The sequence below is a fragment of the Cricetulus griseus genome, chromosome 3, assembly GCF_003668045.3.
Source record: "Cricetulus griseus strain 17A/GY chromosome 3, alternate assembly CriGri-PICRH-1.0, whole genome shotgun sequence".
Classification (NCBI taxonomy): domain Eukaryota; kingdom Metazoa; phylum Chordata; class Mammalia; order Rodentia; family Cricetidae; genus Cricetulus; species Cricetulus griseus.
This window is the reverse complement of record NC_048596.1, coordinates 49,091,606-49,112,156: the sequence shown is the minus strand read 5'-3', so window position 1 is coordinate 49,112,156 and position 20,551 is coordinate 49,091,606.

Sequence of the window (20,551 nt, the reverse complement as noted above, 5' to 3'; positions counted from 1 at the left end):
TTTGTTGATTGATGATCTTTGTTAATTTCAACTGGAACAAGAGTTCTGGTGAGTGTTGCTTTCTTTTATCTTATGTTGGCAGCCAAAGAAGGACTTAGTCAAATTCAAATGCACATCCTCCAGGGTATAGGATCTATCTATCTATCGATCTATCTATCTATCTATCTATCTATCTATCTATCTATCTATCTACATATATATCATCTATCTAATCTGTATACCTCTCTCTCTCAGAGAGAAACTTTGAGTTTTTACCTAGAAGGAACCATCTTTATAATTATAGTTAAACAATTGGCTTATAGCTGAGGGCTGGCATGGATATTGAAACATACTGTTTTAAGGTAGTTGCTAAGAGAAGCTTGGTGAAGATGCAGCGAACTCTGCAGAATCAATGTCAAGTGCAGTTAGACAAATTCTGAAGCTTAAGGGGGTCCATGATGGTCCATGACACCAAGTATTGGAGTGACATAATTTTTATTGACAGATAAATCAAAATATGGATTCCAATCATATCAAAATGAATTTTTGAGTTTCCAATGAAATAATTTATTATAACTTAGTACTTAGGAAGATGATGTTTAAAACTTAACATTTATGCCAATACACAAAGAATCAACGAAGTGGACAAGCTCAGACCTTGTAATTTTTCCTGGAGAAAGACCAAGTTTGAGTGTTCTCTGCTTGAAAAACCTGCTTTCTGATTATCATGCCTTTTCTACCAATGTTTTTACCTACCCTGCAGCATCTCCACAGATAATAGTCAAGCTTCACCTTGTGGCACATGCACACCAAACCATTTGCACTTTCATGGTCAGTTCTAGTATTTATGACAATTTCATGAGAAATTCTAGCTTTAGGGGTCTGTTGATATATTGTTATTGCTGCTTATTTATTTATTTACCTGCCCAGGGGTGTGTCTCATTATGTAGTCCATGCTGGTCTGGGATTTGCTAGTCTGGAATATGTACTCCAGGTGAACTCTCAATACCCCTTCTTCATTATCCCAAGTGCTGAGGTTACAACCATGAACCACCATATAGAGACTAAGATTTAATTTTTATAGAAATTCTTCCATACTTTCATGATGAGAAGAGAATGTGTAGAAAGTAATGCACAGTAGAGACAAATAATATAGCATAATGAATAAGCAATATGCACAATGCATGAACAATAGGCACACTAACTGGTTACAATACACGGATGATTCACATAGTATACAAGTAATTCGGTTTATGGATGGCAATTTAGAATAATACAGTGAACGATATCTAGAAAAGTTTTGGATCAGCACCGAGAGTTGACCATAATAGGTAAGAGATAGCCAGGGCTTCACAGCTTTAGTGTAAAAGCTTTCAAATTCACACTACATTTGGAGTTTACCTCTTAGGCCAGCATGCCATCTGAAGAATTCAACCTGGGAAGAAACAGGATCCCATTTTTGAAAGAGATTAGAGATGAGACAGAGCAAAGGTAGAAACACATTAGGGGGATGTAGAAGTAAGAATACTTAGGGGAGAGACACTCTCCCTGGGTAAATAAATAAATAGCAATAACAAGAGAAATATGTGATTGGAAAAAGGGTGGGAAGCTTAAAGTGATAGACAGAGGCATTCCCGAGAATGTGGATGAATACCCAACTGACTCCTATTCTTGTTCACACTCAAGGCAGTTGAGGATGGAACATCACCCGCTCTGTTGACCTCTGTTCTGATAGGGGATCTTTGAAAGTGTCTTCAGCATGAGACTTTTCATTTGACTTCCTGGACTGCAGTAGAATCTGATATCAGATAAATGTTCCACAAGCATATTCATTATCTGAAACTTTAAAAGGCCTGCTTTTAAAATTTTCACTCAGGGTTCAAAAAAAAGGAACTATAAATAAGTGAAGGAACTAAAATCTGAGGGGAAAAAAGGAATTGACTCACACACAATGGCTCCTCTGCATGTTCCTTTATTCTTCTCATCTTTTTGCAATAGAATGTGAAGCTTGAGTTTTTAGGGTCATCAAGACAGATAAGATTTACACACAGAGCAATAAAAACTGCTAGGAGAAAATTTTAGCACCGATTGCTTAGGGCTGTGGTCAAGGAGAGGGTCCAAGTTTAATCTGCACAAGAAACAGAACCTGGCACCTGGCCTCAGTGGTGGCACAGGCCTTCAGGAAAGTTTGCTTTTCCCAGAGGATGAACAAATGGGCTGATTATCTTTGTCTTTATCTTCTCAGGGGAAACAGGAGGGAGGAATAAATCTCTGAGCTAAAATCTTGAGTTAATACAAGAAGTTTGAGAATCTTCTAGTGCAGGGTTAGTTTAGGTTATTGCTTCTCTATCTGCCAGTGAGGAAAAACCTGGGCATGCTTTTTTTTTTTTTTTAATCCATCTAGGCAGCTATGAATTAACAACTTTGGGTGTGTAGTAATTCTATGACCTTGGATATTTGGGAAAGTCTTAGATGGGATGCTTTTGCCTGGGCCCTAAACTTTGACCAAATGCCTGCCAATAAGGATAATTGAAGGAATGCAGATCTCTGCAATTACATAGGAAAGGGGAACAAGGACCCAGGTCTCACACTTAGCTCAGGAATGTAATCAGTAAACTCTAGCTGCATGGGAGGAAAGTGTTCCCAGTAAATGATCAGATAGTGCTAAACTGTGGGAAGTAAATTCCAAGTTTGTTGCAGAAAGGAATAAGCTACAGGAAGAATCTACAGCAAGAAACAGCCACTTTTATTCACAAGATGGTAATGCCAAATACAACTTTTCTACTGGTTTAATCTATCAGAAGAGTCCTTAATTCTTCTGGGTTGTCTCATGTTAAGATAGCTGTATAATTACTGTGTGACCTAGCAATTCATTTTAATGGTCAGTGCTTCCTGTATTCATGAATTTATGGTAGAAACAAATCTGAGGAGCATTGGCTCTAACAACATTATGGAACAGCAGAATCATTTAGAGAAATCACAAGTGATGGAAATAGTGAAGAGTCTATTACCTAGATGCCAAGTCTATATCTCATTCCCCCTCCTCCTCTAGATAAGTTGAGGCCAAGTGAGAGGAAGTTCACAGCAATAGATCAGTCTCTTTATAAATCACTGCATCAGATGTTTGTATCAATTTTCATTAATCTCAAAACACATACCAACAGATACTGTTATCCCTTCTAAAATTAGAAGAAGACGTTAACCCTGGAGAGGCTAGAAATTTCTGATGGAATTCCATGTTTCTGTAGTATTTATTGAAGTTTTTAAAGTTCATGTTTAACAGGAAGCAGCCCCTTTACAGCTCTTGGTAATCTAATTATTCTCCTTGATATTTCTTTTTTTTTTTACTTTAGAAACAATCTTATTTTACATATCAATCCCCCATTCCCTTGTCCTCCCATCCTCCCATGCTCCCCACCAGCCACCCCAATCCACCCACCCTACCTCCCCAAGGATATCGAGGCCTATTTCTAATTATTTTTGTAGCAGGGGTTTCTCAATCTGTGGGTCATGATGTCAGATACTTATGATTCATAACAGTAGCAAAATTATAATTATAAAGTGGCAACAAGACACGTTTATGGTTGGGGGCCACCACAACATGAGGGACTGTATTAAAGGGTCACAGCACTAGGAGAAACACTGATTTATAGCAATAGAATTGCTGACTAAACTGCTTTCTGTCACCTTCTTACTTAACCTGGAAAAATTCTGTATTCACGGAATAATCCTTTTTTATATTATCTTGGCCAAAGATTCAACTGTATGAGGTGCCAAGTTTCCAGACCCCAGGTCTACGCCTTTTCTCTTCTGCTCAGGCAATTTGTAGCATGAGTTTGGAACCTGTGTCTTCCATTCTTCATAGTCCTCTGCTAGGAATCCATTTTCAGGATCTGGGTGGTGTGGTGCTCATGTTATTTCTGTATTGCTGTGTCCCTCTCTGCCTTTTGATACAAAACAACCTGTTACAACCCTGGTGGGGTGAGTAGGGACCTTTATTTGAAGATATCTGTTTTTGTTGCACTGGAATTAATGCTACAACCAGAGACTAAAAGAAAGTGTTTCAAAAATCTCTGTTTCCATAGACGAAGACTCTAATTTCAGCTTAACTGGGTCTTGGCCTAAGCTCTTACAGGGATTTTCACCTTGGGGTTGATTGTGCTGTAGTCTCACTGCTTCTGACCCTATTCCACAGTCACAGGATAAGATCCATTTCCTCTCTTATGTAGAAACTGTAACACTTTACATTGACAGCAGGGAACAAAGGTATCAAATTCTTTTTGGATTCTTTCCAAAAATTCCCATGATTTGTGTTTGCTGATACAAAGTCACTGCACAGTAGTATCCACCCTATCCAGAGGTCCTGCCCACTCTTTATTCATATCATAATGAATAAAGAATACACACTTTTCATCATTTTGGTTCCAAAAGGATATCCTCCCCCCCCCCCCCGCTTGAGTCCAGACCAGGATGGAGTTCACATCCTGGAAATCCACAGAAGGTGCTGGACTTCATTTTTCTTCCTGGCTACTTAAGAAATGTTAGTGATCAAGATCCTCTATCAGTTCATACACACTCATCTGTCCCTGAGACAGACTGCAGATTCTCATGGCTGTTAGAAAATGTAATATTACACACAGAGATAGAAGTGGAAATGGGAAGAGAGAAGAGACTATAAAGGAGGTCATTGAAAAAATATGTCAGGTGTATTCTCTAAGCACTGCTGGTCCTAGGGTAAAGAAGTGGCTAGGAAAATCATGGAGCTGCTCTTTAGAAACAGACATGACTCAGAGCCAACGATAAAATGATACTGGTTTGATGAGAGTATTCAGCACTAACTTACATCAATTTGTACCCTTTGTTTCTTTGGGGCTCTTAGGCAGTACCATATCCCAAGCCCATGCTAACCTCTCTGTCTCTCTCTCTCTCTCTCTCTCTCTCTCTCTCTCTCTCTCTCTGTCTCTCTCTCTCTCTCTCTGTCTCTCTCTCTCTCTCTCTCTCTTTTGAGACAGGGTTTCTCTGTGTAGCTTTGGAGCCTATCCTGGCACTCGCTCTGGAGACCAGGCTGGCCTCGAACTCACAGAGAACCGCCTGCCTCTGCCTCCCGAGTGCTGGGATTAAAGGCATCCGCCACCAACGCCTGGCCCTGTCTGTCTCTTGAAGGAGGCTGATGAAATGGTTGCAGCTTCCTTCTAGATTTCATGGCTGCTGAGGCAATACAGACAACACTACTTCCTGAAAATGCATACAAAATATTTTCCTGATGTGATCTGGCTGTTGCATATATGAAGTCACAGTGGTTGCAACTACATAATAAGACCCACACAAGATCAAGCCAAGCAAAATTCCAGCATGGAAGTGGGAGATGCTTCAGAAGTCCCACCACTGGCTGAGGAGCTATTGACAGCTAATGACTTTGAAGGAGAGAGAGTCACTTTTCTTCAGGGCTGAGGACTCTGAGAGGCTACCTATCCATGCTCCAGGAGATTGTTCTACACCCATGTACATCCAGATGGCACTAGGTAGCCTCAGTGGGTTTGAAAAGGAAAGAGTGTAAGAAGTTTGGAGGAAAAGGTGATGGGGGAGTTATGGAAGAATTGGAGGAGGGGCAAAGGACAGTAGACTTGGTCAAAATAGATGTGTATTAAGAAATTCTCAAACAACAGAAAATTTGAAACTGGAAGTTACCAAGCAGGGTGCATTATTGCTAAGGCCCAGAATTTGAAACCCTGGAATCTGGTACCTTGACATCCTGAACTAGACAACCTGTTTTAGAATTTGGGTCTTTTTGTCTTACCTGTTTCCTCTCTATCTAATTAATGTCTGGGTTTTTTTAGTCTTCCTTGGAAGCATGGGAAAGGCTTAGCTGAAGTTCTCTTCCCAGAAGGAATATAGTTCTTGTGAAGTTTTATTAGCCTGTAAAGATGAAATGAAATCAAATGTTACATCTAGAGTAAAGTGGTAATTTGTTTTTGGGAACTGCCTTTTCTTTGATTCCCCATCTAACACTCCTGAAAGTCAGTCAAGACCTCAAAGTGACTTCCACCCTCCAGGTTCTCTTATCCATGTGAAGAGTATATGAATATTTTAATTGCAACAGGTCATTAGGAAATCAGCTTCTCCTGTAGCAATCCCATGTTCATGAGGAAATTTCTCCTTTTTATTTTCTTGTGCAACAAAACCAAACATAGTTGCCAAAATTTAAACCTCTCAACATAATTTTCTTCTTTTACTAAAATCCCCCCATAACTGGAGACAGATAATATATATTTAATGTAATCCATGAGAAGTTTTTAAGATAGGATCTCCCAATACAGACCATACTGGCCTTGAACTCACAATCCTCCACCATCTATATCTGATGATGCTGGGGTTTTAGGTACAAACTACTGCATCTATCTCAATCCTTAAGGTTTTGTTTTTCTTAGTTGTATGTTATCCAGGAATGCAATACAATAACAAAGAAAGGATATAAAAAAATGGAGGATGTCCTTCTGTATGCTGTGAATATTTTTCTCTTATTGGTTGATGAATAAACCTGTTTCAGCCAATGTACAGGCAGGATGCAGCCAGGCAGGAAGTATAGGTGGGCTACCAGATTAGGAGAATTCTAGGAGGAGGATCACAGGGAAGAGTCGAGGGAGAGACACCATGTAGCTGCCGAGAAAGCAAGAGATCTCGGCATCACTGGCTAAGCGTAGACCACATGGAGACACACAGATTAATAAAAATGGGTTAATAATTAAGAAAGAGCTAGCCAATAGGAACTGAGCCATTGGCCAAACAGTTTATAATTAATATAAGCCTCTGTGTGTTTATTTGGGACTAAATGGTTGTGGGACCGTGTTGTGGGTTACCCTGCTCAGACACCCCTTTGGGGAGGGGGTGAGAAGACGAAGCACCAATAACTCAGACACTGGGAATCAGTGAGTAGCAGAGCATATTGCAGACTCATCTATTAAGTTAGACCTGCCTTTATACCCCTCCCAAGGTCCTATTGGCTCAGGCGGCTGACTCTGCTGAGTTGTCCTTTCCTCATTGGTGTTTCTGGGTCAGGTCCATCAGCAGTCTCTGGGTGTTGAGGCAGGCTTGGCAGCTTGGCTCAGGGAGGAAGTGCCTGCTGTGCATGCTCAGGCAAGCTGGCCTGGGCACCTGGGCAGGGTGATTGCAGCTTGGGTAGGCTGGCTACAGTGTTTCCTACAGGAATGAGTGGGAGAGAAACTTCTATTTACAAGTGGTGTCCAATGTAGGGTACAAACCCACGACCCTAATATTAAGAGTCTCATGCTCTACCAACTGAGCTACGTATATTTTTAAACACAGTGTAAACTGTTTAGAGGTTTTCTTTCCATCTGAATCTGTCTTTAGTGTATATCTCTATCTTTTTTTGACCACATGAGTCTTTAATCTGCTAAACTGCAAGGCTAGGATTAAAGCTGAGGTTTTGGCTGCTGGCTCCACCCAGTTAGGCTTTCCAACTTGGCAGGGGTATGCTTACCACCAGTTTTGGGAGCTGTACTCACCACCTTGACTTTGGCCTATGCTGCCAGCAAGCAACTTGTAGAACACTGCCCATGAACCTTTTTTTGTCTGTATGAGTCAAAGCTAAATCTGCCATGCAGCATGCTGTGAGGCTTGGAGATGGCCTCTGTGTACAGCAGTGGGAGTCTGCTATGCTGTGCTCAAGCCCTACTGTCACAGCATCTCTGTGCCATGGCCTGCATGAGACTGAGACTAGGAAGCCCAATGCCCAGTGTGGCTCCATTTCTGGAGTGTGTGTTGAGAACCTTTTTATTTATTTATTTTTTTAAAGATTTTTTTTCAGGTTTTATGTGGAAATTCTTGCCAAGTCTAAGGACATTTTACTTTGGAAAAGAGGTCCTGCTTTTGTTTCCATGGAAGATGAAAAACTGTGGATTCCTTCCAGATTAATTTGGTTTAATCAAACAAGACCCCCTGAAACAGTGGCCCACGTGATCCAACATCCAAAACAGCTGAGACATTGCAGCCTCACAGACCTCTTCTACAGGCAGGATTTGGCCAAGGTTCTGGGTTTTCTTAGGATCCCCTTGGGATTGACAGTATCCCCAAGCAGCAGGAAGTTTGGAAAGAACTATGCCCATATTCCCAAATATTGTTTATAAATGTTTGTTTTCATTTAAACAGGATTAGTTATAAATGGTTAATGATCATAGTCAATCTCTTTCTAAAGAAAAAAGGGAATATGATATAGAAATGAATACTTTACATTGGTTTGGTTTTTGGTTTATTGATACAAATTTAAGGTCAATTTTGTTATATGTATATTGCTACTCTTGTTTAGATATTGTGTTTATACAGTTCATTTTAAAATGTAATGTATAATTAAATACAGATTATAGGTAGTCACCTATAATAGTAAAAAATTATGAAGTTAGGTTTTCTAGATATACCGAGATATGTTTTGAAATGGATAGGTATTTTTCAAAACCTTTCAAAGACCTACAGAATATGGCATTTAAAAATGATTTATTAGGGTTTTATAACAATGAGAAACAACTGCTCCTGGCAACATCAATTATGTCAGAGAGTAAGATGGGCGTAGAAGAAACTCATTATGGAGTTTGCCTTCAATGTGGCAAAACTGGCCTATTGGGCAAAGAACTGTCCTTGCTTCAACTGCTGACAGTAAGCATGCTGTCCAAACTGGATTAGCAGGTTACAAAGGAAAGTGACTGCTAAACTTGCCAAGAGACAGAATGGGCCTTCAGATTTCCTGCTTTACAGAAGAAAGCAACTGACAAACTTTGCCAATGCAAGACAGAACAGATCTTCAAATTTCCTACTTCATTAAAAAGTCTGCCAGACACTATGGCCTATGGGTTAAAGAGGGATGCCCCAACGTTACAGAGAAACTTGGTGTGTCTCTCCAGGTGGCCAGATGTCTCTGTCAATTCTAGAGTTTATATATTATCCTTCTGAGGTCTTTGACGCAGTTGAAGACAGATAGTTGTGGTTAGTTATGATAAAAGATAAGTTACATATAATCTTTAGACACAAAGATAGGATAGATGATAGAATATTTTTTAAAATTTTGCCAAATGTTAGTGAACTAAATATTGTTAACTATAGTTCTTGCTTGAAAAATGTTTTGTTATATATAATTTTACTAAGTTAAAGTTAAAACCCTCTGTTTTATTTAGACAGAAAAGAGGAGATGATGGGGGATGTCCTTCTGTATGCTGTGAATATGTTTTTCTTATTGGTTGATGAATAAAGCTGTTTTGGCCAAAGGACAGGCAGAATGTAGCCAGGCAGGAAGTATAGGTGGGGATACCAGACTAGGAGGAGGAATGCAGAGAGGAGTCAAGGTAGAGACTCCATGCAGCTGCCAAGAAAACAAGAAATCCAGGCCTCACTGGTAAGCCTAAACCACATGAAAATAAACAGAGTAATAAAAATGGGTTAATAATTAAGAAAGAGCTAGCTAATAAGAAGTCTAGGCCATCAGCCAAATGATTTGTAATTAATATAAGCCTCTGTGTGTTTATTTGGGAGTAAACAGTTGCCCAACAAGGTGGGACAGAATCTTCCATTTACAGAGTACAGATTCTATTATTAAAACATCAAACCTAGATGAAACATCACAGGAATGAGAGGCTGAGACTCTATCCTTGATAATATAGGAAAGAGCAAAAAGGAATCATGTCTTCAGAACATCAGGCATCTTCTGGTTTATTTTTCAGTCTGGGAAGTAGACATATAGATGTGTTTATTTTGTGATCATTGAGTCACACACTTACAGTGTCTATGCTTTATGTTTTTTCCAACTGAAATATTAACACTACAACTCTATCACAGACTCTGATCTTATTTAAAGAAAGAACACAAACTGACACAAAAATATGGCTTAGAAAGGTTTTCCACATTCCTATGAAAATCAATTATATAGTAGACACACTGATCTAAATGTAATGCATGAAGATTTTTAAAAGCATTAATTATTCTTTCTATTACATCTACTCAAGAACAAAACAACACACTGAAATTTAGGTTTTATTCCTTGTAAAAATATAAAGGGGTGAGTAAGGTATCCTTTGACTCAGAACTGAAAGGATAATGAAGTTGAACATTACACATTTGTTCTATGCCAGGCTTGTTTTAAATCCTTTAGTGTAAGTCAGTTGAACAGTACTACATTTAAAGCTTACCAAACTTTACCCTTCTCCACATCCTAAAATAAACTCATTTCTTCCTTTGATTGGATACCTCTTGGGTCTTCAGATATTTGTTGTTGCTGTGGTAGTAAGACAAAATAGGATTTATGTTTGTTCTTCAAGGGTTTATCAGATGACATTAGATATTAATCTATACAGACAACATACCCCACACAAATACAAACATATATACTACTAAATCATCTCTCTCTCTCTCCCCCTCTCTCTTTCTCTTTCTCTCTCTCTCTCTCTCTCTGTTTCTTCAAGACAGGGTTTCTTTGTATAGTTCTAGCTGTTCTGGAACTAGCTCTTGTAGACCAAGCTGGCCCTGAACTAACAGAGATCCACCTGCCTCTGCCTCCCGAGTGCTGGGATTAAAGGAGTGTGCCACCACTGCCTGGCTTCTAAGTAATTTCTAAAGAAGTGACTCCAGGAAGATTGTTGACAAGAAGTTTTTAGAACTCATTCCTCTTACCAAAAAGGAAAAAAAAAAAACCTAAACAATGACTAATCAAATATATTCATGGAAACAAGTAAAAGAGGACATAGATATTGTAAGTCATACAGAGCACAGTTATTTAGGTGGCTGTATTTTATTTTGGAGGGGGTGTTAGTAAAACCAGGACCTTCATGATCTTTGCTGCTCTGCTGTCACAGGAAATGGATCCCAGGTTGCATACACACAGCCTTGCCTCCTACAAGTTAGTTACAACATTCCCCACTCTGGGGGTATGGAGTCTTGACAGAACAAAACAGCCATCCCTCTCTCCCAGTACATGAATAGACATAGTGCCTTGTCTACTTGGGAAATGCTGCCATTGTTGAGTCAAGCAGTTGCACGTCTAAGAGCATTCTCCTCCTGGAGAACTGGGGGGCTGGCTGAGATGTATTCACTGCTCTCTGTGTTGCAGTGAAGACCAATTATGGGCAAACTCTTTCTTTCTGGTCAAGAGAAATGCAATCTCTGGCCTGGGTGGAGACCTAACACCTTGAGTTGGGCAGGTCAATTTCCTGATAAGGGACTATTCCTCAGGAAGGTAGGACCATCTTAAGGCATACTAAAGAGATAAAAAAATAATTATTCCTTTAATGAGACAATGTATTTCTCCTTTCCAGAATTCCTGACTCTTGTGCATGGCTGTAGAGCTGCCACAAACTTCTGTTGAGTCTGCCCATCTTTCTGAGTCCTGACTCAGAAAAGCATAACTGTTTTTTCTTCTGTCTTTCTTTCAGTCACTGGTAAGAGCCTAAGTATACTTTTTCTGGTACTCTGGACATTCTTATTCCTTCTCCAAATCCCTCATCTGCTCTCTCTGCTCTCTCTCTCTCTCTCTCTCTCTCTCTCTCTCTCTCTCTCTCTCTCTGTGTGTGTGTGTGTGTGTGTGTGTGTGTGTGTGTGTGTGTGTGTGTGTTTCCGTGAGCCATGAGACTCCTTATTTTCCATGTAGTAGTTGACTTCCTTTCTCAACTCAAATGGCATGGCTTGGCTTTCTCTGTTCCTCTTTTCTAGCTCCTTTCTTCAGGCAGCTGCTGAGATTTACAGAGCCTGCTTGCTTTGGAGTGCTTTTTTTTTTTTTTTTTTTTTTTTGAAATGCTTGTAAAATTGTCCTCAAGCTTTCCTCTATGTCTGTTCTTAAAATATTTTATTGGTTTCCCTTATAATATCAAGAGAAAATTGTAGTTGGATTTTTTTTACTCTTTGCTCTTTGGGGAACCCACCACCCAGCCCCCAAATAAATCACACGTGGAGTCTTACTCTTTCTTATGAATGCCTGGTCTTAGCTTGATTTGTTTCTAGTCAGCTTTTCTTAACTTAAATGATCTCATATGTCTTTTGCCTCTGGGCTTTTATTTTTCTCTGTTCTGTATACCTTTCTTTACTTCTTTCTCTGTGGCTTGTTGCATAGCTGGGTGACTGGCCGCTGGTATCCTACTCCTCTTCTTGCTCCTTGATCTTTTCTCCCCAGATTTCTCCTATTTATTTTCTCTGCAAGTCAACCCTGCCTATCCTTTCTCTTGCCTTGCTATTGGCCATTCAGCTCTTTATTAGATCAATAAGGTGTTTTAGACAGGCAAAGTAACACAGCTTCACAGAGTTAAACAAATGCAACATAAAAGAATGCAACACACCTTTGCATCATTAAAATAGATGTAACACATCTTAAAATAATATTCCACAACAGTAAAGAGCCAGAACACCATGCTTTGCTCTAACTGGAATAGCTAGAATCTGGGCTAAAGTGGTCCTCTGTTACCCAGGTAGTAAGCAGATGTAGCATGAAAAATAAAAGGACTCAGAGACAGATATTGGGGTTCAAGCTTCAAGCTGAAGATCAGAAAAGCAAAGCAGTCAGCAGTCAGCTCTTATCTCTACCTCAGACTGAAAGACGATCCTGGCTCTACCAAACCTCAGACTGCTGCCTCTCCTCTGTGGCTAGAGAATCTTGAGACTGAATGTCTTCTTATCCTCAGTGTTGCTGAAGAATGAATCCAGATCTGAGACCCTGTTCCTATCTTAAATACCTCTTGTGAGTTCTGGGATTAAAGGCATGTGAGCTCAAGTGCTGAGATCATCTTTATGTGAGCTATTTCTCTTTAGGAATGGATATATTTCTTGTAGCTTAGTGTGGCCTTGAACTAACAGTGATCTGTCTACCTCTGCCTCCCAAGTGGTGGGGTTAAAGGTGTGTGCCACCATCGACTAGCTTCTAGAGATTGTGGTTGACTTTGCTTTCTGAATTCTCAGGCAAGCTTTAATAAATCATAAATAATTTATCACCACAAGCAGACATATCACTGAACCCCATGTTTTGTTGGTATCTTGCTTATCTTAAAAATTGGATCCCTGTGTACCTGGTCTCACAAGTCTTGGATCCCTGCCTTGTCCAACCAAGGCAAGACCGATAGTCACCACTGAATGGTACAATTGCTATTGAGTCCCCATGGCTCTAGATCCAAATTGCAATTGCATCTTGATGCCCCAAGCCCAGATTTCTTCTTTTCTAGAGCCATGTGAGTATTTATCCCCTGCTTTCAGAGTCAGAACTATGACTACACTGTTTCCTGAGCTTCCAGGATGCTTCAGAGTTACAGATCCTGACTTTGTGTATGGTTGTTAGCCACCATAACATAGAGACTGAACATACACCTCAATTTCAGGTGGTGGACATGTGACTGTCCTGGAAAAAGGGAATGTTTTAAAGAGACACTTGTGTTCTTTCTTTGGCAATTGGTCCCAAGAAACTGAAAAATTTCCCATGAATTTTGTGCTGGACTAAAGAATGGGTAAAGTCCTGGCACAAAAGCAGAAGAGGGATTTGTCTCCTGGAAAGAGATTTCTTGCAGTTCTGACAAGAACTTGCATCTTGCAGGGCAGAATGGAGTTCACCAATGATGAGTCAGTGAGGGAACCACATCTGGGCCAGGACTGCTTAGATAAGTGTTTTCCTTGATTTCAACTTAAACCTCATGTGGAGACCCTGACAAAGAACTTGGGGGGAAGGGGAGCTCATTATACCTCTTGTTCTCTCAATGTAGCTACATGGAATAAATCTCCTTTCTCAAGTCTTTACTATTAGTTCTGTCTTTAACTGGCCAATTGAGAATGAATGGTAGTGTCTAGCTGGTTAAGACCATGAGGGCTCTAACCCTAATAACTCTAGTGCTAAATAGAGCTTTACAAATCACTAAGCCCAAGGTCCAGGATATACAATGACTCTGAGAACACATGCTTTGTATTCTACTGCTGCTATAACTACATCTGGGTTGAGTCAGATTCAACCCATTGAGAGGTCATTTCAGCTAAGTCTCACCAGTATGGAGAAAATGAGAATCAAACATCCCTCAAACCATTGCTCCAAAGAAAACCTGTGTTGCCCCAAACCTTGCTAATAATAGCTTCTACAGTTTCAATTACAGAGGCACTTTTACCCATTGACGACATTCTTCAGAATGGAGGAAGCCATACAGAGCCTGCACTCCAGCATCCTGCACTCCAGTGTCCTCTGGAATCAGAGAACCATCACATTTCCTCCAGTCCATCTGCTGGTGAAAGTTTTGCTTGGTTAAAGCTCCTCTGTAAAAGTTTGAAAGAATGACTACTGAATCAGTACACAGTATTTCCCCAACTCTTACATCTGGTTATCTCGTTCATCTGGTCTCCCTTTGGATGTCATTGCCTCTGGAATGTCTCTTCTTTATTTCCAAGGCTGAGGTCACTGGGTTCTATGAGGCTCGGTTTGTTCTACTTACTTTGGAGAGAACTGATAAGGCAGGATTTTAACGTGTTTGTGTGTTGACTTGTCTGAATTTTCCAGTAGCTTACAAACTCCCCAGCAGCAAAGTTTATTTATATCCTTCTACACCATCTTAACCATGACATATTGCTTAATGTATGGAAATTTGTCTTTAAGAAATTTTTGAATAAATAAAAGTTGCCAGCCACTTTCCTTTCCTTTTTGCTGTGATTTCGATGCATTTGCCCTTCAAAGGGTTTGTGAGTTGAGATCGTGATCTTCAGTGGGAAGTGTGGAGGAAATGGAAGCTTTATGAGGTGTGACCTAGAGGTGAGTCAATACATCATCATCTTCCCACCTTTTCATGTGATCTTCACCTCTTAGCCACTTTCCCACCATTTCCCCAGAGAACGCTAACTAAAATCAGCAAGTGCCAATGCAATGCTTTTGAGATGCCAAAATTGTGAGTGAAATAAATGCATTTTTACATAAATCATACACCAAATATTTTGCTGCAGTAATGGAAAACAGACTAGTACTTCTTACATTAAGTCAAGGATTATATCATTTTATCGGTGAACAATTCTAGATTCTGGGGGATGACAAGATCATGTAGTAAATTATTGCACTTGAATTTGTTTTAAATACTTCTTTGGCTTAGAAAGGGGTTATTTACTTCATAATTGCAAAGCACTATTTATTTCTTTGCAATCAACATGCTGCCACTTGATGGAAATTTATAGTAAGTCCAAAATAGTGAGATATCATTAAAAATAAATCCCACATGAAAAGTGTGCATAGATAATTTTCTAAGAAAAAGAACAGTGACATGAAAATATGTGAAACTGTCATAAACAGGCATTTGTTAGTTTTTGCTGTTTTGAGAGAGGTTCTCCTTATGACGGGTTGGCTACAAGTCACAATCCTTCGGACTCAGACTCCTGGGTAATAGGACTCCAGGCATCCACCAGCAACCTTGTCTGAAATGGGCTTAACAAATGGGTTGAAAGGAATGATGGTAACTATGGCCTCTTAAGTACACACACTGATAATGCTCAGTAAAAGCTGTGCTGTTGTTTTCATCAGAAAGATTGTGACAGACACTGCTTTTCGGTACATTTCCCAAAAAGCAACATTCACACACCAAGGAGGCAGAACCAGTGGATACTTCTGCTAATAAAAGGGGAACTAACTGTGTTTCTCAGAGATTCCCCCACAGAAACCTTCAGGATTTAGAACAAGTAATGAACATAAGCTTAGTGGCGCATGGCTTGTGGGCAAGGTCACCACATCTGAACCAAGAACCTAACGCGAGTTCCTAGAGACTGCTCTTTGTCTTACTTTCCAGTTGAGAAGAAAGGTAGGTGCAGACTTGCCTTCCACAGCCTTTTGTGATGATGGTTTTTTCATGTCATGTTCTAGGACACCTGGGAGTAGACTAAGGAAGGAAAAAAGAGGCCCTGTCCCATGGTACAAGCCACTGTTCCGGATGAAGGGAGGGAAGAATTCACTTTGACATGTACTTTTGGGGGCATTGAGGAGCAATCTGTGCGGCAATACTGGGGGGCAAGAAAAACAAATAAAGGCCCAGTAAAAGCCCAAAGTGGGTTCTGTATGAGATTTTACCTGCTTTCGGTTTTAAAAACAGAAAGCAGTGCTTTCATTTTTGATCATTTCATGGATTCTGAATGTCCCTTCTCCCACTGTATTTGTTCTCCTCCAGTATGTGTTACTTTTCCAGTTCATCAGTTAAGAAACTACCTCCACGTGCAGGAGGCGGTGGATGTAGGTGGGGGATGTAGATGTAGGAGAAAGTCGAGACCCCTGTCTAACATACTTAGTCCAATCCTGAGACAGATTGTGACCTGATGTAAGTCCCCTATTCATGCATCTGACACTCAGACCATAAACTTAAGCTTCTCATAGGAAACCTAGGAATGGAAGAGGGCTTGAAGATTGTTAGTGTGGCCCTTGGGTTAGGGTCAGAGGAATCTGTGTGCAGTCTTTGCTCAGATGAGACAAAACATACCCAGAAGAAACAAGGACTAGAAGCTTCTGTGTGCTTGAACTACAACCCACACTTCCTGGATCTTAGTCCAGGACTCCCCAGCCCCAGCTCATCTTTTCCCCACATTTCCACCATTACCTTGTACAAAGAGTCATCTAGGTTCAGACTTCCTATTGAGTCACCACTTTATTTTATAATCTTGTCCTATGAGAGGCTGGCCTGTTAGACAATCTTCTTGATTTCTTCTAGATCATTCTGACCCATGAGAAAGATGTTCATATAAAAGTGAGGAAACGTGACTGGTGTTGGTGCTGATCCTCAAGGAGTTTGATGCTATTGGAACGTCTGGGGCTGCCTGTTTTTCTGTATCTCTGTACTATGGATAAAAAATGAAGACACTATCCTTGCCAATAGTCTCATAAATGTCATAGATAATGTAAAACCTTGACAGACCCCTCCCTAGCATGGAGAACTATCCCTCATGTCCATGTAATATTCTTTGGTTTATATGAAATTTGGAGCACTGAGCTCTAGAACATAAATACACAATTTATTTTGTCTTTGAGGAATTTATTTGCCTTGTGTCAAAAAGTCTATTTGTTGTGGTGTGAATGTAGGGAGCAGCTGCATGAATGTACTTGCAGAGTTCCTTAGAAACAGCTAACATCAGCCTCAAACATCCAGACCATAACTCACTTTACCAAAGAATCATGAAAATATGGTAGGGGACACTGTTGATACAGATTCTGTCTTGGAGAAGATTCCAGTCTAACTAGAAAGGAGTCCACAAACTCAGAACCCCCAAGGCTGTTATGCACGATTGCCATGCCTAAGTGTATAGCCAGCCACTTGAAAAGGTCAGTGTTCGGAAGTTCAGTTGTTGGAGCAAGAAACAGAGATTGATTTTGAAGCTTGGCAGCCCAAGGAAAACGGTCACTATTATCAACAAGGCCATCTTCTTATGGGTTGCTCACACAGGCTTATACAGGGGATCTGTTTAGACATATAACATGTGCAGGTGACAGGGAGTTACAAATGTGGAATGTTCTGCTTTGCTGATGCACAGGCAGCTGTTGCCTAAAACTGTTCCACATGCTGGGCTGTGGAAATGTAAAGAAAATATACTGAAGGTTAAGTGTTATGGTTGTGCCATTTTAGTTTATCCTAAAATGAATCATTAGGGTAAGTATATCCCATCAAAAACTAGGAAGGTAAAAGGCAACATTCCACCCAAAATCTGGGGACACAAAAGACTGACAATATTCACCAAGAGCAGCTGTGTTAGCTCCTTAGAAGATTCCAGAAAGAGGTGACATCTACTGCAAAGATCTTAGGAGACTAGTACTGCACTGCTCAGTGGCTTGGCTTCAAATACAGTGATTTCCAAAATCAACCCAAAGCGAGTGGAGCTAGAGTATTTATATAGTATGTGTGCATGTGAGTGCACGCACACGTCTATACATATGTATGATTGATGGTGTGTATGCTGGTGAATGTGTGTACACATGCATATGGAGGCCAGCAGTCAACCTTGGGTGTCATTTCTCTGGTTATATATAATTGTTTTCTTGCTAAGGGTTTCTTTCTGGCCTGGATCTTGCCAATTAGGGTAGGCTAGTGGGTCAGAAAGCCCCATGATCCACCTGTGTCTGCCTTCCCAGGACAGAGATTACAAACCCTTGCCACTGTGCTGGCTTTTAATTTTTTAACGTGGGTGCTGGGGATCATGTGAAAGTTCTCCTACATGCAAGGCAAACACTTTGTGGATAGAGCTCTCTCCCTAGACCTGCTTAGGTTTTAGTAGTTACAGTTAGACAGAATCTTCATTTTCTAAATCCTCTGAATGCATGTTTGGAAAAATAAGGACAAAAATAATTGCAAAAAACACAAATAAACCAAAGTACACATTAAATTTGACTGAAAAGAAATACCCATTACTTTCCCAACACCCTTGTCTGCTATTGCTTATGAGGGAAGTCACACAGATTTCTCAAGCACTTCCTTACCATTGTTGGCCATGTGTGATGGGAGCTGTGTATGAAGGAAGGCAGAGCACATGTGATACTATCAGTGTGTAAGAAGAAATGAGAATGGGCTTTTGTTGTGGTGGCAAAGCAGAAAAGGGATGTGGTTAAAAAAATACTGCAAGGTGGCTGAATGTGCAGGAATAAAATTGTCGATGTAGACAAACAAATATATTCAATGTATTTGAGACTCCAAAAATCAAAAAGGAAAAAATAAAAGTAACATTAGAATACAGATTAGCGTTAAAATGTGTCACATGCCTTTAATCCCAGCACTTAGGAGGCAGAGGCAGGTGGATCTCTGTGAGTTAGAGGGCAGCCTGGTCCACAGAGTGAGTTCCAGAGCACCCAAGGCTGTTACACAAAGAAACCCTGTCTCAGATAAACAAACAAACAAACAAAAAAAACAAAAAACAAACAAAAAAAGGAAAGGAAAAGAAAAAAGGGAATAAAATGTGAGTTTCTCTTTATAAGAAATTTAAATTGTTTTATATTTTAAAACAGCCATTGTGGTTATTAATTGAGGTAAGAATAAGCATACAAGGGTTAAATGGACCCAAGGAATGCCTAAAGGTTGTCAGGTAGGATGACAAGTTCCTTTGCTAAAGTGAAGGAAATGTAGATTTGGAAGAATTATTTACTGGGCATGGAAGGCAGGTAAGAACAACTATTATAGAAAACCAGTTTTCTAATATGGTCGACTGAGTTAATTGCTGGGCCTTCTATGAAGGAAGGGAAGATAGATTGCCACAGCACTTTTAGGGTTCTTGCCATATCTGTCTCTTGTTATTCTATTTTGGGGGACACTGAAAATACGGACACTAAAATCAACACAAAGCAAATGAAGCTAGAGTGCTTAGAGTGGGAGCATGCACAATGTACACACGTGCATGAATGATTGTGTGTGTGTGGATGAATGTGTTTGAGATTTATTAGGATTTAAATTGATGCCATAGAAGTTGAATTTTCACAAGTAGAAATACACCCATTGCTGTATGTTAGATTTAAAATTATTCTAACCTTTACAAATTTAGACTTTGTGTTCTGCTCAGGGGATGATAAAGTCTATAGATAGGTTGAAATATCACTACTCAATAGCATAATGTGTACACCACTTAACAACCCTGCTGTCGTGACATCCTCTACAAGATATATAGACACAAATGCAAAGATTTTAGAGAAACTGAAAATCAAGGAAATATGACTCCACCAAGAGCATACATTAATTCTTCAATAGCAGACTCTACAGGACTAGAAATACATGAGTTGCCTGATAATGAATTCATACCATATTATAATCCTAAGAAATTCAGTAAACTACAAAAGGACACACTTGGACAATTCATGCAACAAGAAAATTCATGGTACGAATAAAAATTTTGACAAAGATTCATATCACAAAACCAGAAAGTTTGAAGACTCAATAAACAGAATTAAGATACAATAGTTTTAACAGCAGAAAATTTTAAAAATCTGAGAACTTAAAAAATGATTCTTTTGAAATTTTCCACAGCAGAAAAAAAAATAAGAAAGGAATCTTTGAAGTGTGAAAAGATCCTAAGATGCTGTTAAGATGTCTATAGCAAACAAATTTTCTCATTATAAAACTAGAAGGAGAAATGATAAAAAGTCAGAATAGAATATTTATTCATGAGAACCAAGTCTTAGGAGAGACATGGAAATCTAGGTATTGTAAGCACAAGTGTTCCAAATATATTTTCTCCTACTATAATGACAAGCAGAGACAAGAGAACTTTCAAAACATTGAGAGAAAAACATTCCATACACAAGAGAATTATGATTAGCCTTGCAGTGAATTTTTTTCAGCAAAATACACTGTGTTCCAGGAGACACTAGATTGGTGTACTCAAAGTGCTGAAAGAAAGAACCTATGACTATGGACTAACTTTACAGAAAATATTAGATGGAGATATCCAGTTATAGAATAGGTAATGATAATGATGAGGATTATTAATGTAAAAAATTCACAAGTAGATGTAAGTATACATTATCAATTCAGAATACAGACTGTAGATTAATACATCATTAACTAGAACGATATCATGGTATTTCCTTAATTTGTATGTTTTAGCATATTTAACTCAATTA